At 33.0% G+C, this 13,619-nt stretch overlaps 1 non-coding gene across 1 annotated transcript; it reads right to left on the reverse strand.

Annotated features, from left to right (window-relative positions):
• Positions 1 to 878: 878 nt before the first annotated feature.
• Positions 879 to 985, reverse strand: LOC139903126 (small nucleolar RNA R71). Its single transcript, XR_011777970.1, has one exon. It is a non-coding gene; the product is annotated as a small nucleolar RNA R71 (small nucleolar RNA).
• Between the last annotated feature and the right edge of the window lie 12,634 nt (positions 986 to 13,619).

Raw genomic sequence — 13,619 nt, forward strand, 5'->3', positions numbered from 1 at the left:
ACGTGGACCGGGTTATTGGAGCCAAACAGTACTCAATTATATTGAGACCAAACGAATCCTGCCCCTCTGCTGCATCTTTTAGCTATTCGAAACGTGGACAAAATCAGAAAAGTCTATTAATTGGATAACTTATATAATTTTTCTTTCTTTTTAAAAACTAATAGGATATTCAGTGAATGCACCGAGCAAAACGTTCACCACCTTTTGTACGTTCACCACCTGTAACTCGATCAAGACATCTAGCAAATATTGTCGCCGTTGATTTTTCTTTAGAATCGTCATCCAGTCGACCAAGTACTCCAATTCAAATTTCCGATAATCCATTTTTTGAACCCGACCTCACAATTGAGAAACCGAAGAATATTCAGGGACAATTCATAGATCCTGAACCATTAATCTTTCCTCTGGAATCACCAATCATTCAAACAGAGATTGTTGAGGAACCAACCATTAAATCAGAATCCTCTAGTGATTCAGATTCAACAAATTCAATCATGGAGAATCTGGAACCTTTAAGTATGGAAGACCGAATGAGAGCTAAACGCACTGGCCAAGGTCACGCAATTACTCAACCAGACATTAATGCGCCAGATTATGAAATCAAAGGACAAATTCTACACATGGTAACTAATCAATGTCAATTTAGTGGTGCGCCGAAGGAAGATCCAAACGAACATCTTCGTACCTTTAATAGGATCTGCACTCTATTTAAAATAAGAGAAGTGGAGGATGAGCAGATATATCTCATGTTATTTCCATGGACTTTAAAGGGAGAAGCCAAAGATTGGTTGGAATCGTTACCTGAAGGGGCGATTGATACATGGGACGTTTTAGTTGAAAAATTTCTTAAACAATTCTTTCCGGCATCTAAAGCCGTGAGACTTCAAGGAGAAATTGTTACGTTCACACAGAAGCCAAATGAAACTTTATATGAAGCATGGACAAGATTTGGAAAGTTATTGAGAGGATGTCCGCAACATGGTTTAGACACTTGTCAAATAGTACAAATATTCTACCAAGGATGCGACATCACTACAAGGAAAGACATAGACATAGCAGCTGGTGGTTCCATTATGAAGAAAACAGAAACTGATGCTTATAAAATTATTGATAACACTGCTTCCCACTCACATGAGTGGCACCAAGAAAAAGATATCGTTAGATCATATAAAGCAGCTAGAGCCGATTCTAGCCATGACTTAGATTCCATTTCTGCAAAGATAGATGCTGTCGATAGACGAATGGAAAAGATGACTAAGGATATACACTTAATACAAATTAGTTGTGAGCAGTGTGGAGGATCACATTTGACAAAAGATTGTCTTAGTATTGAACTAACAATGGAACAAAGAGAGAATGTTTCATACATAAACCAAAGGCCTGGAAATAATTATCAGAATAATTATCAACCACCAAGACCAAACTACAATCAAAATCAGAATTATAACCGAAATGTTCCATACAACAATCAACAAGGTCCTAGCAATTAACAAGTATCCAATAATACTTACAATCAGCAAAGACCTAATTTTCAAAACAAACCACCACCAACCGATGATAAAAAGCCGAATTTAGAAGATATGATGACGAAGCTAGTTGAATCTCAAACACAGTTTTTCACATCTCAGAAACAAACCAATGAACAAAATACTCAAGCATTTAGAAATCAACAAGCTTCTATTCAAAATTTGGAACAAGAAGTAAGTAACCTAGCAAGGTTAATAGGTGAAATAAAACCGAGAAGTCTACCTAGTGATACAAATGCTAACCCCCGAAATGAAACAGCTAAAGCCATTACCACGAGAAGTGGTATGACACTTAAACCACCTGAAATACCTGTAATTTCTGATGAAGCTATTCCTACTCCACAAGAACCACAACCTGAACAAGATAAGGAAAAAGAACCGGTAGTTGAAAAGGTTAATGAAGATAACACAGTTAAGGCTAAACCTTATGTTAAACCATACCAACCACCACTTCCTTACCCGAGTAAAATGAGAAAAGAGAGACTTGAAGCCGAGCAATCCAAATTCTTGGATATGTTTAAACAAATAAATGTCAATCTTCCTTTCATTGATGTGATTTCAGGAATGCCTAGATATGCTAAATTTCTGAAAGATCTAATCACGAAGAGAAAGAAAATGGAAGAACTGTCGGCTGTTACTATGAATGCTAATTGTTCTGCAGTGCTGTTGAATAAGATACCAGAAAAATTATCAGATCCAGGAAGTTTCACAATTCCATGTTTTTTGGGTAGTCTTAGTTCAATAGAAGCATTGGCAGACTTAGGTGCTAGTATAAATCTAATGCCGTATTCACTATACGCTAAACTAGACCTTGGAGAATTGAAACCAACAAGAATAAGTATACAACTAGCCGATAGATCAATAAAATATCCTAGAGGGATAATGGAGAACATGCTAGTTAAAGTTGGTACTTTAGTATTTTCAGTAGATTTTGTTATCCTGGACATGGAAGAAGATTCTCGAGTACCTCTCATATTAGGAAGACCATTCTTAAACACGGTTAAAGCAATAATAGACGTGTTTGGTAAGAAACTGACCCTAAGTATAGAGGACGAGAGTGTTACCTTTTCAGTTGATAGAGCAATGCAACAACCGCAATCTGCAGATGATACATGCTATTATATTCAAACTATAGATTCACATGCATAATTGTTAGAAGAATTTCCAGAATTACAAGGAACAGGAGAATGTTCTTTAGGAGAAAGTACTGAACCAATTGATGAAACTGAAATGTTAGCTACACTTATGGATAATGGATATGAACCAACAACAGAAGAAATTCAAATGCTAAAAGAAGAAGAAAGATATCGATATAAATCATCGATAGAAGAACCTCCGACATTAGAGTTAAAGCCACTTCCAAACCATTTGGAATACGCTTATTTACATGGTGAATCTGAATTACCTGTAATAATATCGTCTTCTCTTACTGAAAATGAAAAATCTCAACTCATTTCTGTGCTAAAAGCTCATAAACCAGCCATTGCATGGAAGATTCATGATATTAAAGGAATAAGTCCTTCGTATTGCACTGATAATGCTAAAAACGAACATATATTTCATAGCATTATTCCTCAAGAAATACAAGCTTTTAGTTGCAATTGTTCTATTTAAAAGTGATATTCGTTTAAATAATAAAAGGTGAAGACAAAAGACAAAAGTGATATTATAAATCGTCGGTAAGAAAGAAGCCAAAGGAGGTGAGCTGTATTTTCAAACTCCGCGACTCGCGGAGTTTGAAGGCAAAAGTTACCGCGAGTCGCGGAGTACCCCTGAACTCAATTCCCTATAAAGCCAACCGAATTCTGATCATTTTCATATCCATAATCTATCTCTCTCTCTCAATATATACGTAAATATATATATATATATATATATATATATATATATATATATATATATATATAATTTATATTTTAATTTTAATTTTAATTTTAAATCATAATAATAAGGGTATGTTAGCAAATGTTGTAAGGGTGTAAGTCGAAATTCTGTCCGTGTAACGCTACGCTATTTTTAATCATTGTAAGTTATGTTCAACCTTTTTAATTTAATGTCTCGTAGCTAAGTTATTATTATGCTTATTTAATCCGAAGTAATCATGATGTTGGGCTAATTACTAAAATTGGGTAATTGGGCTTTGTACCATAATTGGGGTTTGGACAAAAGAACGACACTTGTGGAAATTAGACTATGGGCTATTAATGGGCTTTATATTTGTTTAACTAAATGATAGTTTGTTAATGTTAATATAAAGATTTACAATTGGGCGTCCCTATAAATTACCATATACACTCGATCAGACACGATGGGCGGGGTATTTATATGTACAAATAATCGTTCATTTAACCGGACACGGGAATGGATTAATAGCCACTAGAATAATTAAAACAGGGGTGAAATTATGTACAAGGACACTTGGTATAATTGATAACAAAATATTAAAACCTTGGGTTACACTCAGTCGACATCCTGGTGTAATTATTAAACAAAGTATTAAAATCTTGTTACAGTTTAAGTCCCCAATTAGTTGGAATATTTAACTTCGGGTATAAGGATAATTTGACGAGGACACTCGCACTTTATATTTATGACTGATGGACTGTTATGGACAAAAACCAGACGGACATATTAAATAATCCAGGACAAAGGAAAATTAACCCATGGGCATAAAACTAAAATCAACACGTCAAACATCATGGTTACGGAAGTTTAAATAAGCATAATTCTTTTATTTCATATTTTATTTCCTTTATTTTATATTTAATTGCACTTCTAATTATAGCACTTTTATTTATTGTTATTATATTTAATTGCACTTTTAATTATCGTACTTTTTAATTATCGCAAGTTTATTTTATCGCACTTTTATTATTCGCAATTTCATTATCGTTATTTACTTTACGCTTTAAATTAAGTCTTATATTTATTTATTATTTTACATTTAGTTTTAACTGCGACTAAAGTTTTAAAATTGACAAACCGGTCATTAAACGGTAAAAACCCCTCTTTATAATAATAATATTACTTATATATATATTTGTATTTTTATAAAAGTAAACTAATATAGCGTTAAACTTTGTTTAAAGATTTTCCCTGTGGAACGAACCGGACTTACTAAAAACTACACTACTGTACGATTTGGTACACTGCCTATAAGTGTTGTAGCAAGGTTTAAGTATATCCATTCTCTAAATAAATAAATATCTTGTGTAAAATTGTATCGTATTTAATAGTATTTCCTACTGAAATTTAAAGCTATTTTATATACACCTCGCATAACATCAAGTTATTTTTTGGCACCGCTGCCGGGGAACTCTTAAACGCCGAAAGCGCAACGCTAAATATTTAAAAAAAAAGATTTTTATTTTTAGTTTACTTTTATTAAAATACGTTTTTGTAAAAAATACGTTTTTAATTATTCGAAAATATAAAAAGAAAACAAAAATATAAATATTTTTAAGAGTTTGTTAAATATTTAAGTTTTATAAAGTTTCTTTATTTTTATTTTATAAAAATATAAGTTTTATTTAAATATTTTGTGTTTATTTAGAAAATAAAAAAAAAACCTATCGAATTTTAATCAACCTGTCAGTTGAATTTTGGAACCCCGCGACTCGCGGAGTTTGCAGCTTCGAGAAACGCGACTCGCGGAGCAAACTGACACAGCTGACCATAAGCCCTAAACTGCATTTAATACGGGGTATTTATTATTATTATTAACTTTAAAACCTAATTAGGTTATTTATATTAAATTAATTAATTTAGTTTTATTTATTATTTGTATTATTTAGTTTAATTAGTTTAATTAAAGTTTAAAATTAATAGTTTTATAAAATAAATAATATAAAAATAATATTTTTATAAAAATTGTAATTTTTACAACTTTTTGTATATTTTCATATTTTGTCCCTTTTTAATAGTTTTAGCGTAACTTTTGTATTTTTCGCTCGTATTTAGTTTTAATTCATAGTTTTTGCCATAGTTATTTTTTTATTTCTAGATTTTTAGGCTTTGCCGTAAAATCCCTTAAGTACTTTTTCTTTAGACTAAAATTTAGGTACTTTAGAATTTTGCGACGCCTTTTTAAGTTTTAGTTTCTTTTTAAGTTATTTTCATTTGGGATTTAGTTTTTCCTGTAAGCTTTAATATTTTTAGACGACTTTTACCTATGTATCAATTATCATTCCAATTAGTAATCTCAATTTGCGATTATAATTTTAAGTTAGTTGTAGTAATAAGGTTAGGTTAGTCAAGTGTTTTTAAGTTTTATAAGTTTCTTTTATTTTTCCGTCACCTTTTATTTTTCAACCATTTTTCTTTTTCGACCTTTTTCTACGCACTCTTTTTCTTTCTTATTTCTCGCTATCCTAGTTTTTAGGACATAGTTTTTTTTTTAATCTACTTCTTATCAAAATTTCTTAAAATTACGAAAATTTATTTTAAGTGGTTAAATTAATAGACAACAAAATTTTCTGGTTCGTAGTAATAGTTGGATTTGTACGTGGACTGGGTTATTGGAGCCAAACAGTCCTCAATTATATTGAGACCAAATGAATCCTGCCCCTCTGCTGCATCTTTTGGCTATTCGAAACGTGGGCAAAATCAGAAAAGTCTATTGATTGGATAACTTATTATAATTTTTCTTTCCTTTTAAAAACTAATAGGATATTCAGTGAATGCACCGAGCAAGAGGTTCACCACCTTTTGTACGTTCACCACCTGTAACTAGATCAAGACATTTAGCAAATATTACCGCCGTTGATTTTTCTTTAGAATCGTCATCCAGTCGACCAAGTACTCCAGTTCAAATTTCCGATAATCCATTTTTTGAACCCGACCTCACAATTGAGAATCCGGAGAATATTCAGGGACGATTCATAGATCCTGAACCATTAAATTTTCTTCCGGAACCACCAATCATTCAAACAGAGATTGTTGAGGAACGAACCATTAAATCAGAATCCTCTAGTGATTCCGATTCAACAAATTCAATTATGGAGAATCTGGAACCTTTAAGTATGGAAGACCGAATGAGAGCTAAACGCACTGGCCAAGGTCACGCAATTACTCATCCAGACATTAATGCGCCAGATTATGAAATCAAAGGACAAATTCTACACATGGTGACTAATCAATGCCAATTTAGTGGTGCGCCGAAGGAAGATCCAAATGAACATCCACGTACCTTTAATAGGATCTGCACACTATTTAAAATCCGAGAAGTGGAGGATGAACAGATATATCTCATGTTATTTCCCTGGACTTTAAAGGGAGAAGCCAAAGATTGGTTGGAATCGTTACCTGAAGGGGCGATTGATACATGGGACGTTTTAGTTGAAAAATTTCTTAAACAATTCTTTCCTGCATCTAAAGCCGTAAGATTTCAAGGAGAAATTGTTACATTCACACAGAAGCCGAATGAAACTCTATATGAGGCGTGGACAAGATTTGGAAAGTTATTAAGAGGATGTCCGCAACATGGTTTAGACACCTGTCAAATAGTACAAATATTCTACCAAGGATGCGACATCACTACAAGGAAAGACATAGATATAGCAGATGGTGGTTCTATTATGAAGAAAATCGAAACTGATGCTTACAAAATTATTGATAACACTGCTTCCCACTCACATGAGTGGCACCAAGAAAAAGATATCGTTAGATCATCTAAAGCAGCTAGAGCCAATTCTAGCCATGACTTAGATTCCATTTCCGCAAAGATAGATGCTGTCGAGAGACGAATGGAAAAGATGACTAAAGATATTCACTCAATACGAATTAGTTGTGAGCAGTGTGGAGGACCACATTTGACAAAAGATTGTCTCAGTATTGAATTAACAATGGAACAAAGAGAGAATATTTCATACATAAACCAAAGGCCTGGAAATAATTATCAGAATAATTATCAACCGCCAAGACCTATTTACAATCAAAACCAGAATTATAACCGAAATATTCCATACAACAACCAACAAGGTCCTAGCAATCAACAAGTATCCAATAATAATTACAATCAGCAAAGACCTAATTTTCAAAACAAACCACCACAACAAACCGATGATAAAAAGCCGAATTTAGAAGATATGATGACGAAGCTAGTTGAAACTCAAACGCAGTTTTTCACATCTCAGAAACAAACTAATGAACAAAATGCTCAAGCATTTAGAAATCAACAAGCTTCTATTCAAAATCTGGAACAAGAAGTAAGTAACCTAGCAAGGTTAATAGGTGAAAGAAAATCGGGAAGTCTACCTAGTGATACAAATACTAACCCCCGGAATGAAACAGCTAAAGCCATTACCACAAGAAGTGGTACAACACTTAAACCACCTAAAATACCTGTAACTTCTGATGAAGCTATTCCTACTCCACAAGAACCACAACCTGATCAAGATAAGGAAAAAGAACCGGTAGTTGAGAAGGTTAATGAAAATAACACAGTTAAGGCTAAACCTTATGTTAAACCATACCAACCACCACTTCCTTACCCGAGTAAAATGAAGAAAGAGAAACTTTAAGCTGAGTAATCCAAATTCTTGGATATGTTTAAACAGATAAATGTAAATCTTCCTTTCATTGATGTGATTTCAGGAATGCCTAGATATGCTAAATTCTTGAAAGATCTAATCTCAAATAGAAAGAAAATGGAAGAACTCTCGGCTGTTACTATGAATGCTAATTGTTCAGCAGTGCTGTTCAATAAGATACCAGAAAAACTATCTGATCCAGGAAGTTTCACAATTCCATGTTTTCTGGGTAGTCTTAGTTCAATAGAAGCATTAGCAGATTTAGGTGCTAGTATAAATTTAATGCCGTATTCACTATACACTAAACTAGACCTTGGAGAATTGAAACCAACTAGAATAAGTATACAACTAGCCGATCGATCAATAAAATATCCTAGAGGGATAATGGAGAACATGCTAGTTAAAGTTGGTACTTTAGTATTTCCAGTAGATTTTGTTGTTCTGGACATGGAAGAAGATCCTCAAGTTCCTCTCATATTAGGAAGACCATTCTTAAACACAGCTAAAGCAATGATAGACGTGTTCGGTAAGAAATTGACCCTAAGTATAGAGGACGAGAGTGTTACCTTTTCAGTTGATAAAGCAATGCAACAACCACAATCTGCAGATGATACATGTTATTATATTCAAACTATAGATGCACATGCAGAATTATTAGAAGAATTTCCAGAATTACAAGGAACAGGAGAATATTCTTTAGGAGAAGGAACAGAACAAATTGATGAAGCTGAAATGTTAGCTACACTTATAGCTAATGGATATGAACCAACAACAGAAGAAATTCAAATGCTAAAAGAAGAAGACAGATATCGATATAAATCATCAATAGAAGAACCTCCGAAATTAGAGTTAAAGCCACTTTCAAACCATTTGGAATACGCTTATTTACATGGTGAATCTGAATTACCTGTAATAATATCATCTTCTCTTACTGAAAATGAGAAATCACAACTCATTTCTGTGTTGAAAGCTCATAAACCAGCCATTGCATGGAAGATTCATGATATTAAAGGAATAAGTCCTTCGTATTGCACACATAAAATCCTTATGGAAGAAGTTCATAAAACGTATGTGCAACGCCAACGAAGACTAAATCCCAATATGCAAGATGTAGTTAAGAAAGAGATTATTAAACTGCTAGATGCAGGTCTAATTTATCCAATCTCTGATAGTCCATGGGTAAGCCCAGTTCAATGCGTGCCTAAGAAGGGTGGCATGACTGTCATTACAAATGAGAAAAATGAGCTTATTCCTACTAGGACTGTAACAGGATGGCGTGTATGTATTGATTATAGAAAATTAAATGACGCCACCAGAAAAGATCACTTTCCCTTACCTTTTATAGATCAAATGTTGGAAAGATTAGCCGGAAATAGTTACTATTGTTTTCTAGATGGATTTTCCGAATATTTTCAAATTCCAATAGCACCCGAAGATCAAGAGAAAACCACATTCACGTGCCCTTATGGTACTTTTGCTTACAAACGCATGCCATTTGGACTTTGTAACGCCCCTGCCCTTAGTTAGAGGAGTAAGGAGTTTTCTAGGGCATGCCGGTTTTTACCGACGTTTCATAAAAGATTTTTCTAAAATTGCCACTCCTATGAATAAACTCCTAGAAAAGGATGCTCCATTCATCTTTTCAGATGAGTGTATCAAATCTTTTAATATTCTTAAAGAGAAACTCACTAATGCGCCGATCATGATAACACCAAATTGGAATCTACCATTTGAACTAATGTGCGATACAAGTGATTTTGCAATGGGAGCCGTTTTAGGACAAAGGATTGAAAAATGATTTCCACCTATATATTATGCTAGTAAGACGTTACAAGGAGCACAAACGAACTATACAACTACTGAAAAAGAACTCCTTGCTATTGTCTTTGCTTTTGACAAATTTCGATCATATCTCGTTCTAGCAAAAACGGTGGTCTATACCGACCATTCTGCTCTTAGATACCTATTTTCGAAACAAGATGCTAAGCTAAGATTAATCCGTTGGATCTTACTCTTACAAGAGTTTGATATTGAAATCCGAGATAAAAAGGGAGCAGAAAATCTCGCCACTGATCATCTTTCTCGTCTTGAAAATCCTGAGTTAGAAGTTCTAAATGAATCGGCCATACAAGACAACTTTCCTGATGAATATCTATTGAAGATAGATTATAAAGAAATTCCATGGTTTGCAGACTATGCAAACTACTTAGTTTGTGGATTCCTTGAAAAAGGATTATCGTACCAAAAACAAAAAAAATTCTTCAGTGATATAAAACACTATTTCTGGGAAGATCCACATTTGTTTAAAAGTTGTCCAGATGGAATAATACGCCGATGTGTATTCGGAGATGAAGCCAGTAAAATATTAAACCATTGTCACACAGGACCAACAGGAGGGCATTATGGGCCTCAACTAACAGCAAAAAAAATTTATGATGCTGGATTCTATTGGCCTACAATTTACAAAGACGCACACCTTCTTTGCAAATCCTGTGATGCTTGTCAAAGGGTCGGAAAAATAAGTCAACGTGATGAAATGCCACAAAATGTCATCCAAGTATGTGAAGTATTTGACATTTGGGGTATTGACTTTATGGGTCCATTTCCAAAATCTCATAATAATCTATATATACTCGTAGCCATTGATTATGTATCTAAATGGGCGGAAGCACAAGCTCTCCCAACTAACGATGCACGAGTTGTAGTCAACTTTTTAAAACGTCTTTTTGCAAGGTTTGGAACACCGAAAGCTTTCATAAGTGATTGGGGTACTCATTTCTGTAATAATCAACTTGAGAACGTTCTTAAAAGATATGGAGTAACTCATAAAATCTCCACCGCATATCATCCACAAACAAGTGGACAAGTTGAAAATACCAACCGAGCTTTAAAACGTATTCTAGAGAAAACCGTAGGATCAAATCCGAAGGAATGGTCCATTAAATTGGAGGATGCACTCTGGGCTTTTAGAACAGCCTACAAAACTCTAATTGGAACCACACCTTTCAGACTCGTTTACGGAAAAGCATGTCATCTTCCAGTAGAAATTGAACACAAAGCATTTTGGGCTTTGAAGATATGTAATCTTGATTTACATGAAGCGGGACGTTTACGGTTAAGTCAATTAAATGAATTAGAAGAATTGAGACATGAAGCATACGATAATTCATTAATCTATAAAGAAATAACGAAGAAATGACATGATAAAAGAATCAGAAGTTCAAAAGAATTTAATGAAGGAGACAGAGTTCTTCTTTTCAATTCACGATTCAAGCTATTTCCTGGAAAATTGAAATCAAGATGGTCTGGACCATTCATAGTCAAAAGAGTTTTCCCATACGGAACGATAGAATTAATAAATTCAAATGGATTTGAATTTAAAGTTAATGGTCACAGAGTTAAACACTACATAGATAGTCCAATGGAATTCGATAATGAAGTTAATCACAATTTCGAGTCCACAGCTAACTAAGTGTGGGGAGAATCAAGTCTTTAAAGGATAATATGTATTTCTGTTAGAGTTAGATTTTCTGTTTTCATGTAGTTCTCGAAAATGGAACCCGAATGGTCTTTCCCTAGCAGACCCTAAAGAACTAGTCTTCTCCCCCCATTCTGAATTTTTATTTTTTTTAGGTTTTTAGGAAATGAAGACTGCCTGTGAACTAAACCATGGTCTAATGCTACACGCTTTGATCACTAAACGTAATAATGACACACTACCTAGTGAAATAATATCAGTAATCAGAGAAAGATTGGACGGAGTTAGAAAAGAATCCAGATGCGAAGATAATAAGTTACAATTTGGTAAAGGAAAATCAAAATCCGCAGCGAAAAGAAGAGCACGACACCTAGAAAGATGTCACAAATGCGGAAAATGGTCACATAGAGGTAAATGTTCAAATAATCAAACCTATTCAAACACCGAATTTGTTACTTTATGCAGAGACGGACCGTTCATATATTTAGAAGAAAAAACACTGAATGCTCGAGGTTACGCCTATGTAGCCATGGAAAACCAATTAAACCGACTATCTTATGAATGGGATAGATCATATAACTAAGAAATCTATTTCACAGGTATGTTTGTACAGTTTTTTTTTTTTTTTAACCTTTTGATAATAAACGCTAATTTGTTCGCTATAAAGTATTAAATTGGTATTGAATAAAATTAGGTTTGGCGACCGAAATTATTGATATCATTCAAAAATTTATTACATCACTGCGAAATTTAACGTTTATTCTTAAGGTATAAATATCTTTAATCAATCAACCCAAAATATTTCAAAAATTCGTCATGAGTTAAATTAGGTCATGGAACCGAAATTACTTTACCGAAAAGAGGGGCGCATATTTTTGATAATATTTGATTGATTAAAGTGGGATAAAAAGCCAAAAATATTTTTAATTTTATTTTTACCATGTTTTTAAAATTAATATATAAATCTTAAATTAATTTTGTAAACTTTGTAAAAACAAAATATTTAAAATTGTAAATATTTGAAAAATTAATATAAGTTTGGTGTGAATTTATAATATGAATTTTTAAATTAAGTTTGGTGTGAATTTTTAATTTTTAAAATATGAATTTTATTTTTATGCATTTTAAATTTTAAGTTTGGTGTGAATTTTTAATATTAATTTTGAATTTTATGTATTTTTATTTTAAGTTTGGTGTGAATTTAAAAACAAAAATTTACTTTATCTCATTAAGTTAAAAATATGATTTTTAAACTTCGTCGTAAGTTGAAGACTAGGTCTTTGAACCGAAATTGCTTTACCCAAGGGAGGGACGAGAACTTTTATTATCATTATTTTTAATCTTATTGAATTAAAGTATGCCAAAAACATTAAAAAACCCCAAAAATTTTAGCTTTTAAAACAATCGCTACAAAAAGACAAATTTTAAAATTTTGTCGAGGGACGGACTAGGACATCGATCCGAAACGACCTCGTCCTAGATAACAAGGGAAACAAAATTGTAAAATTAATTACTTAATTATTTTAATTAGTTAAGAAATATATAAAAAAAAAAATATACAAACTCCGCGACTCGCGGAGTTTGAAGGGTAAAATACCGCGACTCGCGGAGTTCCTAAAATCCAGAAAAAAAAATATAAGGGACGAACTGATCAGTCCCCAACCCAACACCCACAAAAACACAGCGAAAATACTGCGCAAAAACCCGAAAAAACACCCCCAAATTCACAATTTTTAACCGTTAATCATCAAATCTTTTACTAAAATCATGCTAAGAAGGATGCTATCAAGGAATTACTCAAGAAAAACGGTAAATTTCTACACCTAAACACCATTTAATCCGAAAATTAGTGTTCTTGAGCAATTTTATACCCAATTTGATTTTGATGCTTTTTAGTGTAATTATGCTTAAATTGTTTATGTATTATGCTTGTATAACCTAGATTGATGCTATTTAACATGATTAGAAGCCTTAAACTTCAAATTTTGAGTAATCTAGGGTTTGTGTTCTTGAGCAAATTTGGGGCTTTTTGATATAAACAGGTTATGGCCGATTTTTGTCATGAATTGTTGCTAAATTAAGTAG

Source organism: Rutidosis leptorrhynchoides, chromosome 3 (assembly GCF_046630445.1).
Source record: "Rutidosis leptorrhynchoides isolate AG116_Rl617_1_P2 chromosome 3, CSIRO_AGI_Rlap_v1, whole genome shotgun sequence".
Classification (NCBI taxonomy): domain Eukaryota; kingdom Viridiplantae; phylum Streptophyta; class Magnoliopsida; order Asterales; family Asteraceae; genus Rutidosis; species Rutidosis leptorrhynchoides.